At 43.1% G+C, this 16,899-nt stretch overlaps 1 protein-coding gene across 6 annotated transcripts in view; it reads left to right on the top strand.

Moving 5' to 3' along the window:
* The window catches only part of PTPN4 (protein tyrosine phosphatase non-receptor type 4), a 190,075-nt gene that overhangs the window by 29,055 nt on the left and 144,121 nt on the right, over nucleotides 1-16,899 (top strand). Inside the window, exon 2 of one of the 6 annotated variants that reach the window (XM_030579716.1) lies at nucleotides 5,192-5,374. The exons of the other annotated variants lie outside the window; for them this stretch is intronic. The gene's annotated coding sequence lies outside the window, so the exon portion shown is untranslated. The remainder of the gene's footprint in view (nucleotides 1-5,191; nucleotides 5,375-16,899) is intronic. 6 annotated transcript variants of the gene reach the window in all.

Genomic DNA, 16,899 nt, shown 5'->3' with positions numbered 1-16,899 from the left:
GTGGTCCCAGCTGACCTCGGATCGTTGGGTCCTACGCATGGTGGAGCTTGGATACCGTCTTCAGTTTATTTCTCTCCTCCACCCCTCCTCCTCGTCCCTCTTCAGGGACCCCTCTCATGAGCAACTTATCATCCAGGAGGTTTGCAAACTCCTCTTGATCAGAGCTATAGGGGAGGTGCCAGAGGAGTTAAGGGGCAAGGGATTTTATTTCCGGTATTTCTTAATCTCCAAGTCAAAAGGGGGCCTCCGGCCCATCCTGGACCTGCGAGGACTGAACAAGTTCATCAAAAAGTTCAAGTTCCGCATGGTATCCTTAGGAACCATCATTCCTTCCCTGGATCCCGGAGATTGGTACGCCGCTCTCGACACGAAGGACGCATATTTCCACATTGCAATTTATCCCCCGCACAGGAGGTATCTGCGCTTTGTGGTAAATCAGAGTCACTACCAGTTTACTGTCCTTCCCTTTGGTCTTTCCTCGGCCCCTCGGGTCTTCACCAAGTGTATGGCAGTTGTCGCTGCTTCCCTGCACCGTCATCGAATACACGTCTTCCCTTACCTCAACGACTGGCTTATCCGAGGGACTTCGGAGGCGCAGGTGCTCGGCCATGTCGCCATCATCAGGGAGCTGTTTGTGAGTCTAGGCTTGATCATCAGCTTGGACAAGTCCACTCTGGTGCCTACCCAGGGGATAGAATTTATCGGGGCAATGCTGGACTTCAGCCTTGCAACAGCCAGTTTACCCCTGCACCGGTTTCAAGCCATAGTCTCCCTTGTCGAAAGTCTGCAAAGCTTTCCAACCACTTCTGCTCGTACTTGCTTTGCTTTCCTGGGGCACATGGCTGCATGCACCTTCGTCACGAGGCATGCAAGACTGCGCATGCGCCCTCTGCAAACCTGGCTCGCGGCGGTCTATCGGCCAGGCAGGGACGCCATAGACACAATCCTGACGATTCCGCCGGATGTTCTAGGCTCCCTCAACTGGTGGAAGACGTCATCCCGAGTGTGTGCGGACCTGCCGTTTCATCCTCACCAGCCCTCTGTGTCCCTACAAACAACGGACGCGTCCTTGCTGGGCTGGGTGCCCACCTAGGGCTCCTGCACACCCAAGGCCTCTGGTCACCACGGGAACTGACGCTCCACATCAATTTGCGAGAGCTGAGAGCGGTCCGACTGGCATGCCAAGCGTTTCAGCACCATCTACACGGCCGTTGTGTTGCGGTGTTCACGGACAACACAACGGCCATGTATTATATCAACAAGCAGGGCAGGACCCGGTCCTCCCCTCTGTGTCAGGAAGCAATATGTTTGTGGGACTTTTGTATATCCCACTCCATGCATCTAGTGGCCTCCTTTCTCCCGGGGGTATGGAACACCCTCGCGGATCACCTGAGCAGATCCTTCCTATCCCACGAATGGTCCATCCGTCCGGACGTTCTCCATTCGATTTTCCGGAGGTGGGGATTTCCCCACATAGACCTGTTTGCATCCAGAATGAACAGGAAATGCCTGGTGTTCTGCTCTCTACAGGGTCGCTCCCCGGGCTCCCTGTCGGACGTGTTCCTGATCCCGTGGACGGGCCGCCTCTGTTACACCTTTCCACCCTTCCCTCTTGTCCACTGAGTCCTGCTCAAACTCCGAAGGGACAGAGCTTGCCTCATCCTGATCGCTCCGGCTTCGCCGAGGCAGCCCTGGTACACCATGCTGCTCGACCTGTCCCTGGCAGACCCAATTCCCCTGCTGCTTTGGCTGGACCTGATCACACAAGACTTCGGCAGGATGCACCATCCGGACCTGCAGTCCCTTCATCTGACTGCATGGCTCCTGTCTGGTTAAACCAGTCGGAGTTGCGCTGTTCCGCCTCAGTACAGCAGGTGTTGCTGGGTAGCAGGAAGCCCTCCACGCGCTCGACCTACCTCGCAAAATGGAAGCGCTTCTGCCACTGGTGTAACCAGCACGGCCATTTTCCGCATTCTGCATTAGTCCCCACTATCCTGGACTACGTGTGGTCTCTCAAACAGCAGGGATTGGCGATCTCCTCTCTACGAGTACATCTGGCGGCTATATCCACCTTCCATCCAAGTGAAGCTGGCAGTTCAATTTTTTCTCACCCTATAGTTTCAAGATTCCTCAAGGGCTTGGAGCGACTATATCCACAGGTCAGATGGCCTACCCCTACCTGGGACCTGAACCTTGTCTTAACCAGGCTCATGGGGCCCCCTTTCGAGCCCTTGGCCACATGCTTACTGCTGTACCTGTCCTGGAAGGTGGCTTTCCTGGTCGCTATCACCTCGGCTAGACGAGTCTCGGAGCTTCATGCACTGATTGCGGATCCTCCATATACTGTGTTCCATAAGGACAAGGTACAGCTGCGACTGCACCCGGCATTCCTCCCTAAGGTCGTCTCCACTTTCAGGACATCTTCCTGCCAGTCTTTTGTCCAAAACTGCATTCATCGCGACGAGAGCAACAGCTCCATACCCTGGATGTCCGAAGAGCTCTTGCCTTCTACATCGAGAGGACCAAGCCCTTCCGACGCTCACCTCAGCTATTTGTGGCGGTGGCGGAACGTATGAAGGGCATGGCAATCTCCTCACAGCATATTGCATCTTGGGTTACATCGTGTATTCGGGCTTGCTATGACTTAGCTCATACTCAGTCGGGCCATCTCACTGCCCATTCTACCCGGGCTCAAGCCTCATCTGCCGCGTTCCTGGCCCATGTTCCCATACAGGACGTCTGCCGTGCAGCCACATGGTCTTCCATCCATACGATTGCATCGCACTACGCATTGGTCCAACAGTCTAGAGACGATGCCGCCTTTGGCTCAGCGGTCTTACGTTCCACAACGTCTCGCTCCGACCCCACCGCCTAGGTAAGGCTTGGGAATCGCTTAATTGGAATGGATATGAGCAAGCACTCGAAGAAGAAAAGACGGTACTCACCTTTGTAACTGTTGTTCTTCGAGATGTGTTGCTCATATCCATTCCACACCCGCCCTCCTTCCCCACTGTCAGAGTAGCCGGCAAGAAGGAACTGAGGAGCAGATGGGCCGGCAGGGGTATATATCAGGCGCCATACCGGCGCCACTCCAGGGGGCGACCTGCCGGCCCACCAAGTGTGGCTAGGGTAAAAAGTCTCCGACGAACATGCACGCGGCACGCGCACACCTAATTGGAATGGATATGAGCAACACATCTCTACCTACGCTACATTGATGACATCTTCATCATCTGGACCCACGGGAAGGAGACTCTGGAAAAATTCCACCACGATTTCAACAGCTTCCACCCCACCATCAACCTCAGCCTGGACCAATCTACACGGGAGGTCCACTTCCTAGACACCACGGTGCAAATAAGTGATGGTCACATTAAGACCACCCTATACCGAAAACCTACCGACCGTTATGCCTACCTTCATGCCTCCAGCTTCCATCCTGGACACATCACACGATCCATTGTCTACAGCCAAGCAGTGAGGTACAACCGCATCTGCTCTAACCCCTCAGACAGAGACCAGTCAGCCAGATAGTAAAACATTATTAGAGTTTCTAAAAATTAATATTTTCTAACACACATGGTATTGCACCCAACATGAGGTGACTCCATTTTGGATCTAATCATGACTGATAAGTCTGAATTTAATCACTGGAAGTTTGTGGTTGCTTAGGGACCAGTGATCATGACCTGGTTATATTTAATAGGGATAGAGAACAGTCCCAACCCGCAATAACACACACACACTCTCTCACTCTCTCTCTTTCTCTCTCTCTCACACACACACACACACACACACACACACACAGCTGAGGAAAATTATGAGCTAAATTGATTGGGAGGAAAAACTTCAAGAAAAATGTGAATGAAAATTGGTAGTTCAAGAACAGTTCGTTAGATGGCCAAAAAGCAATTCAATTCAAGGCAAAGTACAGCTTTGGCTAAAAGCCCTTTTTAGTTCAGTGGCAAAGTGAAGGCAGCAATTAGAAATGAAAAAAGCGATATACACCTGACCCCCACTAGAATGCGGGGTTTTGGATCCATGCGCGGTCCGACATTGTAGCGGGGACTGTGTTACCATGGATTCCAATGAAGGTAATTAAATTTGGGATCCACACGCGGTCCTGCACTATGACCAAATTCACGCTATAAAGACGTGCGTTCTAGCGAGGATCTGCTGTATAACAAATAGGAAAAGGGAAAAGTAAATCATTCCTAATTTATATTGATTGCTGTGACCTATAGAAAATTGATAAGAAGAGCTAAAGGCATCAGGGAAAAATCCATGGCTGGCGGGGCTAAGGATGATGAGTTTAAGAGTATTAGGAACAGAAGAATTTTAACAGTGGCATAATCCCATTCCTAAATAGAGCTGATAAAATTGTTAATGAGCATGAAGGAAAAGTAGAAGTATTCAACAAATATTTATGTTCTGTACTTGGAGAAAAGAAGCAGGATGATTAAACATTTTCCAGTCCATTAGGAGAATGTTAAACAATATATACTAAGGAGAAACGTTTTTAAATCAGTTGGTCCCTGACAACTTGCACCCAGAATAATGACAGAAATTATTCAAGGGCTGGAGAAAAATGCCTTACTGTGAGATACTTAAAGGATTCAATTTCTTTATCAAAAAGAAGATTGAGAGGTGACTTGATTACTGTATAGTTAACTTCACAGGGTGAAAATATTAGATACTAAAAGGCTCTTTAATTTACCTGAAAAAGACCTAACAAGAAGCATTGTCTGGCATCTGAAACAAGACAAAATTCAAATGGGAAATAAATCTTGGATTTTTAAACAGAGGGAGTGATTAACGGTTGGAACAACCTACTCTGGGAAGAGGTGGATTCCCATCTCTTGATGTCTTCAGATCAAGACATGGATGCTGTCCTGGAAGATATGTGTTAGCTATACACAGTTATTGAGCTCAGTACAGGGATATCTAGGTGAAATATAAGGGCCCATGTTACACAGGAGGTCAGACTAGATGATCTAATGGTCTCTTCTAGCCTTAGACTCTATGAATCTATGAAGAAATTTATGGGTATGATAGTACAGTAGCCTGTAGCTTGTTAGTGTCTGAGCACTTATTAACCTTTCATATGGTATTTGATCATTCTTTACAATACCTTTTATTTTAGTTGGTTTCACTTCTAACCCTCATTTTTATTTTTTATTTTTAATTGTAGAATTTAACAGCGCTATCATGTTTCTTTCTTTCTTCAACAAACACTGAACTTGCTACTGAATGTAACTGAGTCCAGGTGATTAAGGGACACATCCATTTGTGTCTTTCTCTTGCTGAACATCAACACCTGGAAGTCATTTGCAGAGAGTGTTCTTTCACACTAAAATAAAACTGCTAAACAAAAGTAAGTTTAAGAAAAAACAACAAGTATGCAAGTTGAATTTTTGCACGGTGTGTCATTTGTGTTCAGCTCTGGATTATTCTTGGTTATCCAGGTCTGCTAATGAAAATTCAGAAACTTTCATTTCAAAACTGAAAAATGTGGCTCAGATGATTCCACTCAATATGACAGTTTTAGTAACGGAGATAATAATTCATATTTTGACAGTTAAAAGAATTGAAAATCTACCTGATTGTCTTTAAATCCTGTTTATTGTTTGTATTAGGACAAGAAAACCTGATCACCTACTGCATATTTGGTGATAAGCAGCAGAACAGTCTGAAATGAAGAGCTATGCATAGTATACGAAATGTAGTTTTCTGCATATTTTGAATTTAGTTCACTTTAGATAGTATGGCATACATATTTTTTTTATTTTAATGGTAATATATGTTTTCCCATTCTTCCAATTTAAGTCACAGATTTTAGTTTTTTTCCCTATGTTTGTATATTAGTGTCTGTTACCATTATGGCCAAGAGACTTCTCTTGATATCTTACATTTTATTTTTAAAGAGAATTTTTCAAACCATTGCCACATGTTCATTTGTGTTTTTAGTTGTTTATGTTGGAGGGTTTATGTTAGCATGTTAGAAAACGTTGTGGCTTTTCTCACTGTATTAATCGTTGCTCATTGTTTCTGCTAATTTAATGTTGCTGAGACTTTTAAAATATGATGAGTGTATTTCAGTCTCTAAGAAGAAAGCATTTACATTCAGTATTACAGAATAACTCCTGTAGGTTTTAAAAATGATTTTTCTGTGTAAAACCCTGGTAATTAATGTAAGAAAAAAAGTTTTTTCTTTCAGTACTTGTTCACAAAATGAATGTCTTTTGCAAATATCAGTTCAGCGTACAAGAGAACAAATAGAGATTAACAGGAAATAAGTTTAAAATAATCTTGGTATGTGTGAAATATCTGTACAGTTAATTATTTTTATTCAGTTCAAGTAGATATGTTTGCAGTTTAGCAATTCATAAAATTAGCATACTCACAAATTAGATATGTACAAAGCTAGCAATATAAATAGATCTAGTGTAATTTAATAATAAAGAGAATAACCAGTGACAGCATGTGTAGCTGTTGAGATCAGCACCCCATAGCTATTGGAAATACTCTCGCTTTGGCCTCTTATATTGCTAGCAAAGAACCACACCCTGAGTAATAGTGGTATCTTTCACTGGTTGTGTACCCTATCATCTGTTAGCTCTCCTGGTGGAGATGTCTGGTTTTATTTTTAAAAAGTGGTTATTTTTTTTAACTGGCATTTTAAAAAATATATAAGTTGTTGGGTGGGGGATGGGGGAGGATAATTTGTGTTCATTTTAATTTGCTTAAAAATGACTTTACCAGCATTGGAGGCCTTAATTCCTTAGGGCTGACCTTTGATGACTTACTTTAAATTTTCAAAGTTGTGGATGAGGATTTAGCCACTTAACTTGCTTGAAAGACAGTGAAATTTTCATGGGTAAATCCTTGTGTGTATCACTTTGAGAATCTACCCCTTAGTGTCTTTACTGAAACCTTCAACTTCAGCCCTAGAAATGGCATCTGCTCTGTGTAAATCCTTTGAAGTTAATGTGGCTTGGGCTTTAGCTGCTCTGAACAGAACACAAACAACCATCTTTCTCTCCCTTCTCCTAATACTTCCATTCTACTACCAGCCAAATTTAAACTTGAACTTGGCTACGAGTATAATAAAAGCTTTTTCTTAATTTTGCCCGTTTCTCTCTCCAATTCAGACTGCTTTCAGTTAGTTGTATTAGCTTTACAGGCTTCATACCACAGATGCCATGGCTAGGGCTAAAGCTGCCAATTTTGGCAGATCCTCCTGGGCTTTAGGATCCTACGGCTTCTAACAGTGTTGATCTGAAGATGCTGATAGTGTTAATAGCCAACCCAGGTTAGTTTTCCCCTAGCTGCATAGTTTCTAAAATGTTTCCTTTTTTAAAATTAATCTTATCATTAGACTTCTGGAAAAATTGTGAGTGTTACTATAACCAGTTTCTCATTGTCCTTGAAAGACAGTTGTTACCTTGCTTTGTTTTAGGTACTAAACAGTTTCCTGTTTTACCCTAACTAGTTGAAGTACATAATCATTTTCCTTTTGCGTATTGAGGTCTGAGCTCTTGTGACCATGAGGAGGGTTTTTTGTTTGTTTATTTTGTACTGCAGTGCAGAAAGAACCCTGTTTTTAGGGATAGGATGGATGAAGGGAGGTTGATGTAGTTATTCCTTGACACAGTGCAAAGGGAGGGCATGGGAAGGAAGTGATTGTTTTAGTTTTTCCTTTGATAAGCAGGATAACTGAAGGATTTCACTTTGGTTTTATTACCTGATACTCTAACTTATAGACTCCCAAGGCTAGAAGGGACCACCATGGTCATCTAGTCTGACCACCTGCACACTGCAAGCCACAGAACCTTGCTGTACCCTCTCTTGTAATAGACGCATAACCTCTGGCTGGTATACTAAAGTCCTCAAATAATGATTTAAAGTCTTCAAGTTACAAAGAATCCACTGTTTACTCTAGTTTAAACCAGCAAGGAACCTATGCTCCATGCTGCAGAGGAGCCCCCTCCCCACCATCTCTGCCTATCTGATCTGGAGGATAATTCCTTCCCAATCCCAGATATGGTGGTCAGTTGGACCCTGAGCATTTCGGCAAGACCCCTGGCAAAGAATTGTCTGTAGTAACTAAGAGTCCTCCCCATCTTGTGTCTTGTTACTGGTCATTGGGTATATTTGCTATTACCAGTGGCAGGTGAGCTACATGCTCTTGTAGGCAGTCTCATCATACCATTCCCTCCATTAATTAATCAAGCTCAGTCTTGAAACCAGTTAATTCTCTCTCCTTCCTCCCTCCTTCGCTCCTTGGAAGCCTGTTTCAGAACTTCATTCCTCTGATGGTTAGAAACCTTTATCTAATTTCAAGCCTAAACTTGGTGAGGGCCAGTTTATATCCAATTATTCTGGTGTCAACATTGGCATTTAACTCAAATAACTCCTGGCCCTCCCTGATGTTAATCCCTGATGTGTTTATAGAGAACAGTCATATATCCCCTCAGCCTTCATTTGGTTAGTTAGGCTAAACACGTTATGCTCGAGCCTCCTCTCATAAGGTAGGTTTTCCATTCCTCTGATCATCCTAGTAGTCGTCCTCTGCACCTATTCCAGTTTGACTTCATCTTTCTTAACATGGTAGACCAGAATTCCATACAGTATTCCAGATGAGGTCTCACCAGTGCCTTGTATAATGGTTACTTCTGCGGGAATTCTGCACCAAAAAAATTAAAATTCTGTGCACAATATTTTAAAATTCTGCATATCATGTCATTTTCAGTTACTTTGGTAATATATTTCAAAATACCTTTCTGCAAGTATGTCTGTAACAATGCAGACAATAAGATTCAGGAAATGGTTTTTGACAAATAGATTCCTTACTAGGCCAATTAGCGTATCTCTGTGGCTCCACAGAGCAGGTGGCAATACTAATATTTCCATGTATGTCAAGCACAGAAGACGTTAAGCCAGTGGTGGGCGGCCTGTGGTCTGTCAGGGTAGTCCTGTGGCGGGCTGCAAGACAGTATGTTTACATTGACCGTCTGCAGACATGGCCACCTGCAGCTCCCAGTGGCCGTAGTTCGCTGTTCCTGGCCAATGGGAACCGCAGGAAGTGGCACGGGCTGCAGGGATGTGCTGGCCACCGCTTCCCACAGCTCCCATTGGCCGGGAACAGTGAACCGTGGCCACTGGGAGCTGCAGGTGGCGGTGCCTGTGGACAGGCAATGTAAACAAATTGTCTCGTGGCCCACAGGTTGCCCACCACTGCTTTAAGGGTATGTCTGCATAGTAAAGAAAAACCTGTGGGTGGCCCGTGCCAGCTGATTCAGGCTTGTTGGGCTCAGGCTGTGGGGCTGTTTCGTTGTTGTACAGACTTCTGGGCTCAGATTAGAGCTGGAGCCCTGGGTCCCTTTCATCCAGCAGGGTCCCAGAGCCTGGGTTGCAGCCCCAGTCCAGAAGTCTGCACAGCAATGGAATAGCCCAAGCCCCGCGAGCTGGAATTTGGCTGGCATAGCCAGCTGTAAATTTTTCTTTGCTGTGTAGACATACCCAAAAGGGCAGCACATCTTTTGGTGTGAAGTTAGGCTATGATCTAGCATAGCACTTAAAATATGTGCCTAAAGTTTAGCGCCTGAATATCCCCTTTGAAACTACTGCTTTGCCAGTTTTGTGCCTTAGTGAGTGCCATGGCTTAGTAGTACTCATCACGTGACTGTATAGTTGTTAGACTAGAGTTGAAGTTGTTACAGACAGTACATTAGAAGGGCAATTGTGGTGGAGGCTCCAGCATGGCAGTGGGGAGCACAGGCCACTAGCTGCACAGAGATGGGGGATCACCCTGCAGTCCACCCCTGTCCGCTGGGACATAGACTTGGTGGTAAGGCTGCACCCGACCCTGACACAGCACAAAACAAAATGTTTACATGCATCACCCATTGATACATATGGGAGTATCTAAAGATAGAATTTGGTCCTAGTAATTTACTGAATTTGTAACTGTCTCTAAGCTACTTTGGATAAAGAATGTCTCTTGCTGTGTTTGTATAGGGCCTATAACAATGTAACCCCAGTCTTAGTTGGCCTTCCAGGCATTACTAGAATACCTACAGTACTGCAGTATTTGGCAAAATAATAGGGAATGATATTCAGCTGAAGCCAAATAGAGGATAGAGCAATAAAGGATAATCATTATAGGCGGAGCTGGCAGCAGTGCCTATAGTTAAGGTTGACTAATACTTTTCATTGTAAGGTTTTTTCCCTGTTGCATATAACTTTGCCAAATGTAACTGTTAATGCTAAACTTCTCATGTTGAAAGTCTGCCTCATGTTGAAGTTTTATGGGAAATTTCAGCAAAAATGCCCAGCCATTTCCAAGAACGAGGTTAGGAAAAAAGAGTTGCTTTGCTGATGTTAAGTTCTTACATCTGTTTCATTGAGAAGTTCTAGCATCTCTGTACTTTGACTTGAAATTTGACAGGAGGGGTCACATTTGGGTCAGAGAGATGCCTCATTCTTTCACTGTGAAAAATCTGTCCAAATGTGGCAGCGTTCATAAGCTTCTGGAAATTGCTATTTGCACATGCTTGGTAGAGTTAGCTAAATTTTCCAAAAATTCAGAGTACATTGAGTGTGCTCCAGCCCAGGACTGCCAGTACTGAGCAGGACTCTTCCTGCAATTGCTTCTACTGGATGCTAGGGGAGCCTATATAATAAGGCACCAGAACTGAGAGCAGGGCACTCTCAGTGCTCCCCCAGTTTATGCTCAGGCTGTGTTGAGAGGGAAAAAAAAAGAGAGATATGGAAAGAGGGCCAGGTGGGATGGAACAGGAGCTGACTGTGATAAGAATAAAGGGAGACTGGGGTGAATGAGAGTCACAGAAGAGCGAAATGTGTGTAGGTTACTCCAGAGGAGTTGCACTTTGCAGATATGCTTCCTGACACCATGTGGGGCAGCCATCTTCAATGGGGTCAGCCTGCCTGTGGTCCCATTGGTAAGAATGGAAGGCAGCAATGAATTTTGCTAAGGTCAAAGTTACAGCTGTCAGTAATGCTGCCATTTCCCTGGAACTACCAGCCTGTGGCTTTAGTCCAATTGAAAGTAATTGGAGATGTCGGCTCTGTTGTAAAAGGGCAAAATTTGGAGTTTGCTTCTAATAATCTCTAGATGATGAGAAATTTAAAAAAATCTCCAAATATCACGGGTTGGCAACACTATCTAGTGAACAACACAGGTTATGCTCTATATCTCAAGTTTACAAGATACTATTCAGATTTGCTTCATTTAAGAAAAGTTCTTATGTAGTGACAAAATGATACTTTAAAAATAGTAATGAATGTAATAAGGCCTCCCTTCCTTTCCCTCACATATCCCTTTTTTGACATTTTGATAGTACTGCTGTATTTGGTCATCTAGACCTGTTATCTTTGACTTCTTTCTTGCACCATGTTTACATTTATTTAAAGATGGAAAGTGCTATAGAAGTGTAAGGTTTTTATAAGGTTTCCAGTCGTGGTATGACATGCACAGTCATTCATTAAGAACTAGATTGAAACAATGTGTTTAAAATGAATTTGATCCAAATAATTGGAGTCATTTCAAATAGCTGGATACATTTATTTTTGTGAGAGGTAAAACTTTTTCACAGTGTACTAAGGATGTTCACTTTAGTGTCCTGGATGTGGGAGGGTTGAACAGATACATCCTGTAAGTGAATAATTATAAAACATAGGAAATATGCTTAAAATTGGTGGCAAAGAGGCGATGTTAATGAAGTGACTCCTCAGCTACTTTTTGTATTACCTGTAAACTGCGCCAGCAAGGAAAAATTACCACGTAAACTATTCTATCTTCAGTTTGATAGTCTTTGCCCCCAGCTGTCTTTGTAATTGGTCAGATGTTGTGATCTGGGTGTGTGGGTGTGAGGAAATTAGCTTCTGGCATTTTAAAACTGCTACATTGCAGAGCTGTGTAGGGAAAATATTACAGTTAAATTTCTTTCAGGTTTTTTTTTTTTCTTGAGTTTGTGTTTTCCTGTCATCATGCATCAGTTCAGGTTGCTGAGTATTGACATGTAATTAGAAAGAAGTGTTCCTGATGCAGCTAGGGTTTCCTTTCAGTACTGTCTGCTAATTCTGAGTGTGGAAAAAAGACAGTGATGAAGTAGCTTTAGAACTTTTTAGCCAAAAATTGAAGATAGAGATGGGTTAAGTTGGAACTATAAAGTAAATATTACAGTAGTACTGTATATATGTTCTGATATACACTCTCTAGCTTTCTCTTCTGGGGTTCTGTTTTGTACTACAGAGTTGGAAAACTAACACCCATTGCTAAACTTTCTTAACAATAAATATTAACACCTCAGAAGTAATCACATGTTTGAAAAATAGAGATGTTTTTAGAAATAAAATCAATCCAGTGACTTTTGGCTTTTTTAATTTTTTTGAGCGATTGGTGCTCTGGAACATTTATATGAATATAGCATATTTGAAAGTTCCAACATGGTGCTATTGATTCAATATATGAAAATAAAATTGCACATTGTGGATTAGTCATTTACTTATATGGGCTTGACACCTATCTGAATGACTGTCTGAGAAGCTGGAACAGAGCAATCTAGAGTTTGCAACTCTGATTGTGTCTGTACTACAGGTCCATCCATAAGAACAATTAACTCAACTCAGAAGTGCAGATGGTATGGCAGGTAGAGGGGAGAGTTGGAGTGTAGAATTTCCCCAGCTCAGCACAGAACCCAAAGAGATCAGAGATTATATTTAAGGGGGAATGCTTTCTGCAAAGCAGAGGGCTGACCATTGCCACATGTCAGAAGACTCAGGCGGACAGGAAGAGAAGGGAGGAAAGGGTCTGCTGTGCTTGAATGCAAACCTGACCTCAGATTCACAAGAGAGGTGAGATTACATTGTGACATTCTTCAGGGTACAACCTGGACTGTTGAACTGCAGTGTCCCCTAACTCTCTAGCATGAGATGCCTTTTACACTGCTTTACTGTCAGAACAGCCACTTTTGGCCTGCTCATGCACAGCCACTAACATATAAAATCACTCCCAGATGTTTACATGAATGCTTTCCCAGCCATTCATGAATAGATACAGGGCGACGCCTGCATATCCCCAGCCTGAACCCCAGAAATATGTATCTTGCACTGTCCAGGGCTCTTCTAAACAGTGAAAGCTCACAAATAGCCTGTCATTCCAATAATCAGTAATGAATATGCACCAGTCTTGTTGACTTGAATAGAGATGTCCCAAACACTTCAATCAAACACACTGGGTTTAGATAAAACAACAAAACAAATGTATTAACTAGAGAAAGATAGATTTTAAGCGATTTACAAATGTTAAGGCATAAAAGTCAAACTTGGTTACAAAAGAAAATAAAAGAAAAACATGCAAGCGAATTCCTAAACTTTACTAAGGCTAATAAACTTAAAAGCAAAAAAGGTTTCTCTCACGCAAAAGCTTCAGCAGACTGTACTGGCTGGAAAAACCTCCAGACTAGGACCACTCTCCCCCAGGTCAATGATGCTACCTTTTGTCTTTCAAGCGTTCTTGCTACCATAAGTAAAGGTGGGAGGAGAGGGGTCTAGAGGCATTTTTCCCTCCCCTTATACTCTGACCCTTTGTACTGGAAAAATCTTTGTTGGGTCATCGGATCAGCAGTTCCATAGTATAGGTGAGCTACCAACTGTCCTTCAGGTGAATTGCAAATTTCTGGTTTACAACTCCTCTGGTGGTGAATCTTCAGTGCCAGGTAATGGCCTTTTAACACCTGGCTGGCGTGACAGTGTGCCTTTGTCTTTGAGAAAATGGTCTGAGGGCATTACCCAGAACTACAGCATATTTCAGTAACAAGCATATAGTAAAATCTCATAGCTCCATATACAATGTTGATATGCACATTTTAACAGGACAGTGATGTTGAGTAGATTGAGTTTTCAAATAATACCTCACAAGGCATACTTTGTACAAAATACATCATAACCATATAAGTGGTGAACATGGGGTACAGAGTGTCACACACACCCATGAGGTTGTTTAGGACTTCGGTAGTCTTCCAAAGATCTGTAACTTTCTAGGGCTGTTTAGTAAAGTTCTCATGGCTAAGAAATTCCTTGTAATCTTGGTTTGCCTGTCACATTGTTCCTGACTTGGTTAATTAAGAAGCTCAGAACACCCAGTGAGAAACTCAAAGGGATTGTTTATAAACAACTGGGGACTCAAGAGGGCTCAGTTGCTGGTTCCAGGGTATAAGAAGTCTGGAATGAAGAGCCACATGTTCCAAGGAAGGGTTGCAGGAATGACATCTGCATCTAGGAGTGTGCCTCAAAGACTCTGAGCTAGCAACAGGTATCTAGCTCTTCCCAGTCCCAGTTGGTTCAGGAGCACATAGGATCCAGTAGTTGGGTCCACTCACAGCAGACCGCTGTCCATCCTGAGGTGGGGAATGGTCCAAGTTGTGCCAATATTATCCTAAATTTCTGACATATTGGTGTTCAGCAAATGATTTAAACCTCCTTGAGAAATTAATAACCCTAACATAGTCCTAAAGCATATTGTGTAAGTTGAAAAGTTCTTCTGTGACCACCATCAACCTCACAGTTGGTTATCTGAAAGATTTGGTATTGCAGTTTTCCAGTGACACTTGGTGTAACTCTTAAAAGTCTGACTTCATCTAACCTTTTGGTAAGTATATTATTTGCATTAAATATAAGAAGAGCTTTGGTCAAAATATACATGCATGTTAAATAAAGGAGAGATTACAGAGTGAGTTTTGAATTACAGTTTTGAATACAGATCCCACATTTCTTCAAATGCTTAACCATATATGAACCTGAGTCCCCTTTATTGTCAGGAAGTGTACATTTATGTATGAAGGTACTGTGCCCAGTAAGCATACTTGAGCACACTACCTTCATACATCATCACACTGAGAGACTGATTCAGACAACAGTTCACCCAGCCTCAGGATCCTCCAGTGCAAACTCATCAAATTTCTCTCAGAGGAGGAAGAACATCCCACAGAGGAGGACATGCAGGCACCACTAATCATCTCTTTTTCTCTGGATGAGACAGTAAACCCTTCAGCATCATCATGCCACACTGACTATAGGAGCTTTCAGGACCTCATGAAAAGGGTAGCTGATGCACTCTAAATTCCTCTGGAGGAAATTCAGATGGCCCCTGACAAACTTTTAGTCATTTTACACGAGACTCTGTCAGAGTGAGTTGTTCTGCCCATTAGCGAGGACTTTTCAAGCCTGTGAAAACAGTCTGGAAGACTCCAGCTTCCATTGATGCAAATTCTAAGACAAAAGGCATGGAATATTATGTGCCATCCAAATGGGTGTAATATCTATACTCCTAGCTGGGGTCTGGCTCTGTTGTGGAGGTGGCTGCAAATGAATGGACTAAGCATTCCAGCGTGGTCCCATGAGAAAGGGAAGTGAAACATTTAGACTTTGTCTGAAAAAATTATTGTTTTTCAAACCAGCAGTTTAAAATAACCAATGTGTTCAAATCCAGCATCTGTAGTGATGCATCATTGTGGCTTCAATTGCTGGGAATCCCAAGAGAGGTCCAAGCCACAATGGAGGTTCTTCCATTTGAAGGACCAAATCATTTCAGTTGGAAGACTGATCTCAAGGATTCCGTGCAGCTCTTTTGTCCCTCGGCACATACTATCCTGCAATGAACAGGAAATAGTATAAACCTCAGCCTTTCCCTAGACAAAAGGCTATGCCACCTGGTTTCTACTGTTAGAGGTCTACTGAACTCTGCAAGAAGCAGCCAAGGTTTCAGAAGAGGTGGTCGTCTGCTCCTGCTTTTTCTTCACAGCCAGCCACAACTAGTAAACATTCCTTTTGAGATGCTGGTCGAGAGCTGCAAACCAACCTTTCTTCTGGATCTGCCTTCTCCTTCTTCCCTGCCATTTGGAAACCACCTTGCCCTATTTCAGGGTTCATGGAACAACATAATGGACAAATGGGTCTTAGAGTTCATAACATCTGATTGTACAGTCCAGTTCCATATTACACCTGTTTCCTCCTCCCCACACACGCACCTTCTCTGTCTCTTTACAGGGACCCCTCTTATGAGAGGCTTCTCATCTCTTAAGTAATAAAGAGGTGCTTCCACCTTTAAAGAGAGAGAGGTTTCTATTCCAGGTATTTCCTTTCACCCAGGAAGAAGAGGGAGATTGGTTTTGACAGCTCTTACAGAGGCCCTATTTGAACCCTGGGCTTCATGTTCTTTCTTTCACTTGTCTATCAAGACCACCCTTATTTATTTTGACCACATCAGCTGAAAGGGTGGGAAAGAAAAGAGATCTCATTGCAAACTCTCCCTTACATGGGCTTCTACATTGACAAGGTATCCCTCAGACCTCACCCAAAGTTTATACCCAAGGTTGATCGGAGTTTCATTTGCATAGGTATTCATTTGCCAGTATTTTTTCCTAAACGACATTCAAATCAGGATGAAGCTACATTACATACCCTGGATATTCAAAGGGTTCTTGCCTTTTATGTTCAGAGACTGAAACTCTTTTGGTCTTCTCTGAGACTCTTCCTTATTTTGAAGATGAGGAGTACTCCTATTTCCACCCAAAGGTTATCAAAGTGGGTTTTGGGATACATTAAGCTATGTTATGTTTGACAAAGGTAGTTTCACCAGCTAATATTAGGCTTAATTCAACCAGGACCTGGGCGATCTTGGTGGTTTCCCTCAGGAATGTCCGCATTAGTAATATCTGTAAAGCTGCCACATGGGGTTCCCTAATACCTTCTCCAGACATTGAGTTGGTAGCAACTTTTACAGCCAATGCCTCTTTTGGTAGGGCAGTCTTTCAGTCTGTGGTAGATATTTAGATCACTGCTTGGAAGTCACCTAGAGTGGAATACACTTATGGA

Source organism: Gopherus evgoodei, chromosome 11 (genome assembly GCF_007399415.2).
Source record: "Gopherus evgoodei ecotype Sinaloan lineage chromosome 11, rGopEvg1_v1.p, whole genome shotgun sequence".
NCBI classification, from domain to species: domain Eukaryota; kingdom Metazoa; phylum Chordata; order Testudines; family Testudinidae; genus Gopherus; species Gopherus evgoodei.
Note: the sequence above shows the minus strand (reverse complement) of the source record. Positions and strands in the feature narration are given on the sequence as shown.